We start from the raw sequence: 10054 nt of genomic DNA, 5'->3' as shown, positions 1-10054 counted from the left end.
TATATATATATATATATATATATATATATATATATATATATATATATATATATATATATATATATATATATATATATCAAAATGGCTCTGATCAAATAATTAAAAAAATTGTGATGAAACAGGGGGAATTATTAGTTCAGTGAGATGAGGGGTAGCCAGAAGACATATTGACAAAATAAATTGTGATATTTTATGTTTTTTGTTAGAATTACCATGGGGGGGCATCTTACCCCATGTTACCCTATATTAGGGCTGACCCCCAATAGTCAAAGATTTGATGCTTCAATGGGTGGAGCCTGATTCGATCTCACAGTCGAAGCTTCGCAGTGAAACAATTGTGCCATTTGACATGATATGGGGGTGCTCAACGTCTGATTTTACATAGAACTACCAATTTTCTCCCAATAAGTTAATATACAGCCTATTACAATATACATTTAAACGTTTAATGCTGTAAATAAACATGTAGAAAGAATAAAACTTTCAATAAATGTTTTTAAAAGTGCGTAAATAAATCCTGTGTAGGCGTAGCGTGTGTGTGTGTGTGTGTGTGTGTGTGAGAGAGAGAGAGAGAGAGAGAGAGAGAGAGAGAGAGAGAGAGAGAGAGAGAAAAAAGGGTCTTCAAAAAGCCTCAGTTTAGCTGGAAATTTACAGTGTAAGTTGAATGAATAGAGGCTGCACCGCTGCAGCTTCTCAAGATTAAAACGGAGCTGCCATGTGCAGGATACATCAAATTTACATAAAAATTATTTTAATTGAATTTGACAATTGAATTTACAAAATAAAAAACACATAATAGGGAATTTAAAGTACAATGGAAAAAACAGCAAGCAAATCTTTAGGATGAAGACATTTAAAATACTGATAATGCAAGACAAAGGTTATGATGTTGTATGTGGCATGTTGCTGCTTTATCAACAAGACACTTGTAATTAAGTTTTCGTGTCAAGACATTGGGTTGGGTTTTCCCTTTTTATAATTTCTTTGTTTACTTGGCAGCAAAGATGGACTACTTTTTATATCCCCCAGACCACACTCTGGACTCCAGCATTCCACATTAACTGTCATTCCCCTTTTGAAACCACTTTGCAGCCACATTTGCGATAACAGGTCTCCACTACTGCTATCTCAAAACCTTTCTGTTGTTTTCCATTAGATAGGATCAAGCCTAATCATGGAGACAACAAAGTGTGCCCTCATAACTCATTTAGTTTTAGTTTTTGATTTAAAGCACCAAATTAATTATCCATTATGTCAATTGTTAATTCTGCTTGCCAAGTTAATGTTCACCGTTATAGCAGTGTGTCACAAATGTCCTTATAAGGATTTTGTCTTTGTTAAAAGTACGTCTGACTGTCTGTTGTGGTTTTAAAGAGCGTCAACACCTCTTACAAAGTCAGTATCAGTGAGAGCTGTAGTGAAAGTGTCATTTTCAAAAATAGAATTCCCTGCATATGGAGATTCCTATTGTGTTTAGATTTTTGCAGTTTTGCAGCTCCATAGACCTGACGTCTTTGTGTGTGTGCCTGAGGGTAAATGGAGGAAAAAAGAAACTCTTTGTTTACCACAGTGATTCCTACCTAGGCACTTAAAAAGCTGATGTTAGTGATGGAGAAAGTGTGGTTTTGCCCGCCTGCAAACAGGGTCAGTGCAACGTGGTGATAATACAGACGAGACCTTGCCTTCTCTTCCCTATCTCACTCTCATTTTTGGAATTGTCGACACTGATTATATTGCTTCTTCATACTAATCTGCTTTCAGCCCACACATTTGTAGGATGACATGCACACACTCACACTCTCACACACAGACACGTTCAGGATGTGGACACAAACAGGAGTAATTTGTTTTTCTTTGAGTGCCCTTAATGCTTGCTGGTGCTCTGAATAGGAAAAAAAATCATCCAATCAACAAAAAGTCCTTGTTGTTAAGCCTGAGCTCTGCCTGTACAAATGGAGTCGTCACAGGCTGAAGTGGATTCGGCTCGTTACCCCAAAAAGATTGAGACACACTCATTCAATGTGCAGGTGAAGGCCGCAGTCAGCTGGGTTAAGTTTTAGGAACTTTTTTTTTTATTTTTACCAGAGCTGTTTTTATATGATTGAATAGCACAATATGGACTGTCAATGCCACCTTTAAGTGCCTGTGCTCTTTTTGTTTGGATGGTCTAATGCTGTATAGAAGGTGTGTTGTATTATGTGTAATTTACTTAAGTGAGACAGAGAGGAAAGGAACATTACGTTATTCAGTGGTGTATTTATGATGGTGGGTGAAGGGAGTTTGACACCTTATGATTGAATGCAATAGGCGGAAGAAAAAAGTGTGATCAAATGTAAACTGATGTGTGCAAGATGTTGGAATTGGGACACGAGTAAACATGTTCTGTGAAAACGTGACTCCCTGAAGATTGTTTTCTTTCCTCATCGATAATAGTGGATGACACCTGTAGTGCAGAGTGGCATGCAAGGGACCAACAAAGATGTCTTTATTTACTGATCATACTAGGGCTGAACAATATGGCCTACTGCAATTTTCAAATCGCAGGAGCAATATTTGCTAAAGGTGATATGTGTGTAAAAATACCATTTTAAATTAAATATTGTTGTGCTGCAGAGATGTCCTGGCCTAAGCATTATATTCTAGATTTCTTAGTGGACTTAATTGATGTAACAGGGAAAGATAAGAGTGGTCTAGTTTGGAGTCATTAGCTGACCCCACAAGTGTCCACTGACCTTGCAAATCTAGTAATTTCTCACATGTATTTGTCCTTGTTAGGGAGATGACAGTTAGACTGATAAGGTAGAGACAGTAGCTCAGGCGTCAGGCGAGCAGATCTGGCAAGGTTGACTCTTACAAGAATGTTTACAAGAACTCACTAGCTCCACAGATTAGAGTACAACTCATGGATAGAAAAGATTCCAATATGACGAAGCATTGGAGTTTAAACATCAGACAGATTTGTAGTTCTAGGTCAGCTAAAGATGACCTAAGAGGAAAACAAACAGGAACAAAGGGGGAGAAAGAAACATAAAAAGGAAGATGTTATCTTTCAGATTGGGTGTTTGATGTGTTCACATGTTGTATGCTGGCACTGTATCTCCACGGCCGGGCTCAATAAACCATGCTACTGTATGTTAAGTCCACATCAGTCTCCGAAACGTCTTCACACCTGAACCTGGCTCACAATATTTAACACTAGATAACACTAGATACTTAAGAAAACATATTTGTTTGGTACAGATCCTACCAAAAATCACACCATAATTCATTTAAATATGTTTTGCAATGAAAATGAGAATAATATTGTAAAATGATCATTCCCTCTAGTATCACAAATCAAATTGCAATTGCAATATCAGTCAAAGTGAAGGTGAAGTTTTTGTATGGATGTGATGTTTAAGGATTCTCGTCTCTAGTTTCTGACATTAAAGGCCTTTGGGAGAAGTAATAATAACACAAAACCAACATTTCCATTTTAACATGTCCATATTGCTAGTGCAAGCAATATCTTTGCTTTTTTTGTCACAAGTTGTATCATGAATGAACAACACAAATAGTTATTGATGAAACAATTTTTTTTGTGCGGCCACATGACTTTGCCTATTCGCAAGCATTTGCCTTCCTGCAGGATTTCAGTGGCTTCCCTCCGTATGTCCTCTTTCCTTTCTGGAAGACTAAATGGCACTTTTCTCAAATTTCTGCTTTATAGCAAAACAATCAACAGATAGATTTAATGTTATTGCAATGGGACATTAAGAGTTGTTTTGTTTTCTGAGTTGTTTTCCAGTGAGCTTAAGAACCTAGTCTGTGTGTACCTTTTATGTTTACCGCAATGTGTGTTTACTGCTCGGCTATTTAGAGTTAGAGTGAGGTTTGGTCTTTCTGCAGGTGGTGTCCTTCCATCATTTCAATGTGCTGAGACAGGCAGCTCTCTCTGTCACTCTTTACCTCCTTCTCCACCACCTCCACATATCACTGCCTGTGCTACGGTGTGAATACTGCCTGTGTGTGTTGTGCATGGCTGTAGAATATAGTACATGTGTCCTGCTGTAGGCTTCTGTCCCCCTGGGTTGGATTTTATCTCTGCTAGTACCACTACCCACGTCCGTTTCCCCTCATCCAAGCACTCTCTGCTCATTCATATGCTACAAAGGGGTTCCTATTTTGCTGCCTAGATTCTATTCCTTCCGGGATTGTGGGAGTCCGCACCTGTGGTGTACATGCACACACATACACACACATTAGTGGGCTGAATATGCTTGCATGCCTCCTATTTAAGCTGTGGGGAGCCTGACTCTGGAAGCTTTCAGATTTGGCCCCTGAGTTCCAGCTGCGAGGCAAATAGGTGCAGGAGCTGTGGAGGAGACGTGACAAATAGAGAAAAGAGAATATCATCAGACTCCAGTTGCCACAGGAGATTAATTTTAAAAAGGGATTAATGTGGACTGTGCATATTTTAAAAACCAACGGACCTGTTAAACCACATCACACAGAGTTGTATTGCTTTTCACAGAGAGTACAATAGTTTCTCTGCCATAAAGAGAAGCTTTTTATATCTGTGTTAATGTTGTCAGACACAGGATGTGTGAACATCAGTGCAGAAAACCTGAAACCTGCTGAACACACAAGAAACGATGTGTCAGATCCAGTGTGCTGAAATCAAGTGGAGTGCCATATAGATGAGATCTGTGTGTATTCGTATAGATGCAGTGTTCCATGTGCTCAAGCCATTATATAAATGACAGTGAAACTACCTGAAACCTGTATCAGCTTTCCACTGCTACATTTTCCTGTCAGCATATTGACTCACACAGCTGTATGTGAGTCAGCTGAGTTTGACACCACATCCCTATGGACAGACGCACTCCCACAGACAGTTGCACAGACACACACGTGAAAGACTGTACTCTCACACCCTCACATAGTAGTTGCAGAAGTTGAATGAAGTGGACATTAGTTTAAATGTCAAGCTAAAAATGACTATCATCGCTTCTCTCCCCGTCCACCATCCTACAAATAATATGTGGTTGTTTGTACTTGACTGAGCATCTCTGGGAGTCTGGCCTCACAACCTCATCCTGTTAGCTCAGACGCGCCTGCCGCCCTCAGCAACTTCAGTGCTTTATTCAGGTCAGAGCAGAACACAACCTCTCCCCACTGAGATTTAAATGTCCCACCCGTAATCCAAAACGTTAAAAAAGGGGTAGCTACTAAATCCAACAAATAAAGGTACTTTATTTGTCACATACACATACATGTAGCGAGATTCAGCCTCTGCATTTAACCCAACCTTGAGGTGGGCAGCCACTGTACAGCACCTGGGGACCAACTCCAAATTGATTGTAGTGTCTGGTGTCAAATGGCACTGACTGGAGAACCTACCGAACATGTTTTTGATGGTGGGGGAAACTGCGGAGAACATGCAAACTCCATACAGAAAGGCCAGGACGACAAGCATAGCCAATGTTTTTCACTGGTCAAGCCCAGTACTAGAGAAAGAACAAAAAAGGCAGATACCTCCTGCTGCTCTGTGTTTGTGGAAATATGTCTCGGAGCCCGGGAGGTATAAGGCGAAATGAGAATACAGAGCAGGGAACCGATCATCAGGGTGAAACATTCACTTAGTCCAATTTGCAAACATCACTCGTTTGTGTCATTTTGTGCAGGGGACTTTTCTGTCAACCTGCCTCACGTTATGATACTTGATGCCTACGTTTTCCAAAGTGACATTCAACAACCCGAAGAGAAGGAGGTTTCTTGTGCTGTATAGCAATAGCGTAGTGTATCATTTGGGGAGATTACGGACAGCGGACTTGCCGGCAGTACCAGGAGTGACAAAGAGAGAGGGAGCAGAGCAGGACAGCATCAGGGACAGAACACCTGAGCAAGGGAGTCTCTTTTCCACTCGAAGTGTTTTATAGCTGATTAAGGCTTGGACTAGGACCCGCCTGTGACCGATTAACAATCAGAGCTAGGGCCTATTTAACCTGCCACTCTCCCTGAATCTTTAACAGCTCTGGGAAGCCGGAGTAGTCTCTGCCTGTCCTACACTGTTGCCGTGCAGTTGACAACAAAGGCTTTGGAGTGACAGTGAGTACTCAGCCTCAATGTAATATTTCACCTCTAGAGAATGTGAAGCAATAATCTGGCTTTAAACCTGTGTTGTCTGACAATCTGTCCCAGACCCCAGAAAAGTCTTGCTGTCCTTTATCCTTCCTGCTTTCCCCTCCCCACAGAGACTCTCTTATAAAAGCTTTTAATATCCTGGTGAAACCAACCACAGCGGTACATTTTTTCCAGATGATAAAAGTGACAGCAGGAAGGGAAAAGACATGCAAAATAGAAGTATGGACTACAAAGACAAGCTTCTGTGCGGTGACACCTTCTCCTCATCGATGATGGATTATTTCCTGTATGATTTTTGTGTCACACTCTGTGGTTTGACCAGTTCTGTCTGAGAGTGAGGGAAAACTTAAATATAAGTTCAAACAACAAATTAGGCCCATTAGGCAATGCAACCTCCAGGAGCTGTTAATTTGTGTATTCAGAACATTTTACAGATTAATTTTCTTTCAAACCCTGTACGTTAAAACCCTCAAAAGTGAAAACGTGACATGCAACATATTGTATGTTGGTCAACACGAAGTCTTAAAAATCTTGTAAAAATGTGCCGTCAGGTAGTTTTCGGAACATTCTCCCTCCCCTCTCCTTCTCCCTGGCCCTCTGGCGCTTTCCTTTAAAAATGTATTTTCTCTGCTGTTCTGTCTCTCCCAGCATTCCTTGTGGTGTTTCTCCTTTACATGTCTCAAATTCACTAAATGAGAGTTGGGCTGCAGGGGCGGACAGACACATGTAACCTCCAATGCTGTGCAGATGCTCACACACGTGATTATGCGGTAGCTAACATTTTACAGCCATCTGGGAGTTAAGATGTCAGGACGTGTTTGTAGCCCACTCAAGAATGCAATTAATTAGACTGCTGTGTGTGCATGTGTGTTGTTTCTGGGGTTAAAAGAAATGCTTTTTAATGACTATGATTTTTGGCATGCCTGTCTACACGCTTTCTTTATCTGGTTACTTGGGTACACGTCAAAGGCACAAAGAACATCAGTGACGACAACAATGCAAGTGGCAAACTGAAGAGAGGGGATTTGCTCATTATGCTTTGCTACTGCTTTCTTAATACCAATTAACCAGAGCAGCAGGCTGGACACAATGCACCCAGTCATGGTGCACTCATATTCTTGACAAATGTTCATTTGAAAGAATGTGGTTGTATCCAATGAGTTTGTGGGATTGCTGGACTCTTAATAGCAAAGAAAAGAGAAAGCGGTGGCAGCGCCGCATGAAATAGACCAACTCTTCATTCCTCTATCAATATAAGTATAAATGTACCTGCTCCTCATTCTGCTGTTTCTTTTAATGGTATTTTGTAAGCTCTACTAGGCAACTGTTGCTATGGACCTATTCTTTGTTTGTGCAAAATCTCTTTCTTTACCACCCCACAAAGCGCCCACTTTTTTACCAGCATGCGAATTCACTAGCTGTCCTATTTCATTCCCCCACCCCCCCCCCCAAAAAAATTCTCCCCTCCCAATATTCTCTGGAGCATCTGACAGACAATATGGGGCTCAGTGAATTCCCGAACTCATAATCCAATTTCATAATTCACAATTCCCCTTTCCTACCCGCTTGCCAAGCCGAGAGCAGCAGAAGCACAGAGGGATATGTGCACTGGCGTGTGGACTGTCAGTGAGTGTGAGCAGAAGGGGTAGAGGTTTAGTACAGCAGGCTGCTGTGAATGTAGAATAAACTGCAGGTTTAAAACCATTTTATTTTCTTCAGGCGAAGTTCTGGCAATTGCAGGCACCTTATCTGCACTTCTTTAGAGTTCTGAAGTGACTGCTTTGAGGCCTTCATCTTTCTGGATATGCTTTTTTTCAACCAGTGTCACTGGCATAGACAGTTCTCTTAATTCTTTATGCACCTGCCACATTGCTTCACATGAGGGTTTTGTTTACACTGTCATTGCCATTTAATTATTTCTAAAAGTCAGCCTGATTCTTACTGGAATTCTGTCCAAGAATAATTTGTTTGTAAGTGACTTTACCTCACAGTTCCCTTTTTTTATTTATTTTACTCATGAGTATATAAAATGTGTGTGTGTGTGTTTGTAAATGTTATGGCTCTCCCCAACCCGTCTGGTCCTAGCCACAAGCCTAAGGCGTCCATGGCTCGTTCCTTGGCTCTGAACTCAAATTTCTTGGCATCCATTCATGGGTACACAAGCGTGATATTGAATCACACAAAGAGAAAGAGCTCCGAATTCCCCGCTGGGTTTGCCCTCTGTGGCCCCTCGCCATCACCCCACCCCCCTCACATTGGGTGGCACAGAAACACATCATGGCCAGAGGAAGGAAACTCAGATGATGTAACCGAGGACCACGGGTAGCAGGACGAGACGATGACAGTACTCTCATAGCCATTTCACCGCCCGTGCTTTCCTTTCTTGTTGGAGATGACATTTTTAGCCCAAATGTGATTTGAAGTCATAACATTGCCGGTGGCTTTAATAAATGCATAAATTAAAAGGTCATTGAAAGCAAAGCTGTAAAACCTCAAAGGCAAAGAGCTCTGACCACCATTTTCCTCTTGTTTAAAATGAATATAGTTCATTCAAAAAAAGTTAGTCATTGCTTCTCCTGTTTGATAATCATGCTGCATTGAAGGCAAACACTGACCAGTCAATATGTCTGCCATGAGGACTGTCCCAGTATGCTTTTATTAGCACGTAGGCTTATTGACTAGTACTCAGTAGGGGGTGGGGTGGGGGGTCCATGGTGACAAATTGACTTGCTGATGTTTAATGTGAAGTCCGATGTAGGTTCATGATCCAGCAGGGACAAAGGCTATGAGAGCAGAAGTGGAGAGTGTTTCTTTATATTAATCCTTGGAGAGTGTGTACTTTGCTCATGGACACCCCAACAGGGTTGTCATCCAGTTGATGGTCACCATACTTCGATCACAGATAGAAAATCAACACTGGCTCTCCTGCATGCCAGGCTTGCATATCAGTGCTCTTGTTTTTAATACGTCCATTAATGTGGAAGTCCAGCTTGTAAATTTTTTTTGTTGTTGCATGTATTGCTTTGCTGGTGCACTGCAGCACCACTCTCAAGAATCAAGTCTTGATCTCCCAATGCAGGTTAGACACAGGATGAGGCATAGTCCGTAAAATTCCAACACTGGAAGTAGCTTCAGCCGTTTGCACACGCATGATGAGAAGCCTGCATTGTGTGATTCTGCTGCTACTCTGCTTGCTTGTCAAGTTGATTAGTAACCCCCATCATGAGAGGACAGAGCTAACTGTCCTCATGTCATATTATGCATGCCAAGGTTTTCTTTCATGCCATCGGGGAATCAATGGGGACTTGTTTCTGCATGTGGCACTTTTTTCTTTCTCCGTTTCCTGCGGAGGTGGTGTGCAAATCGATGGCTTTGAACTCAGACGAACAGCAATTCAGATGGGAGCCAGGCGTTTAATGAAATCCTGCCTGCCAGAGACACACTCGGCCAATTCGCCTCATGTAGAAAAATGTCTGATTTTGAAGAGGTAGATCTCCCAGATATATTTTATGCATACATACCCACCAATTACCCAATAAGTGCATTTACTTAAAATATGCTGAGATGCTAAGAATCACTGTGACATTACAGCATGTTAAACTGTTGCCCATGTAGTGTCCCCTTACAGCTTTCTATAGGTGAGCAGACAGTGCCAAGCCAATTACTTAACCCTGATCCACGGTGGCAGGAAGGAAGGCAATCAGAGAGGCTCTGGACCTAGTGACTGTCTGTAATCTTGAAAGGAAAGCAGTGAAGCAGTGGTCCAGCTCTAATGTAAGAACCAGGGACGGCCTTGACTCCATGCTGGAGCTGCAGGGAGGTCGCTACAGACACAGGGACTACTCTTAAATCTAAACTGCTGGGACCAAAACACACACAGCCACACAATGAAACACTGATAATATGATTGCTGAAGTGTTGGGTCTTA

The 10054-nt window shown here is 41.6% G+C and overlaps 1 protein-coding gene across 2 annotated transcripts in view; it reads left to right on the top strand.

The window, feature by feature from the left end:
- The window catches only part of b4galnt4a (beta-1,4-N-acetyl-galactosaminyl transferase 4a), a 149414-nt gene that overhangs the window by 25150 nt on the left and 114210 nt on the right, over positions 1 to 10054 (top strand). The window contains exon 1 of one of the 2 annotated variants that reach the window (XM_046037944.1): positions 6025 to 6090. The exons of the other annotated variant lie outside the window; for it this stretch is intronic. The gene's annotated coding sequence lies outside the window, so the exon portion shown is untranslated. Of the gene's footprint in view, positions 1 to 6024; positions 6091 to 10054 lie in introns of those variants that run through there. 2 annotated transcript variants of the gene reach the window in all.

Source organism: Micropterus dolomieu, linkage group LG22 (genome assembly GCF_021292245.1).
Source record: "Micropterus dolomieu isolate WLL.071019.BEF.003 ecotype Adirondacks linkage group LG22, ASM2129224v1, whole genome shotgun sequence".
NCBI classification, from domain to species: domain Eukaryota; kingdom Metazoa; phylum Chordata; class Actinopteri; order Centrarchiformes; family Centrarchidae; genus Micropterus; species Micropterus dolomieu.
Note: the sequence above shows the minus strand (reverse complement) of the source record. Positions and strands in the feature narration are given on the sequence as shown.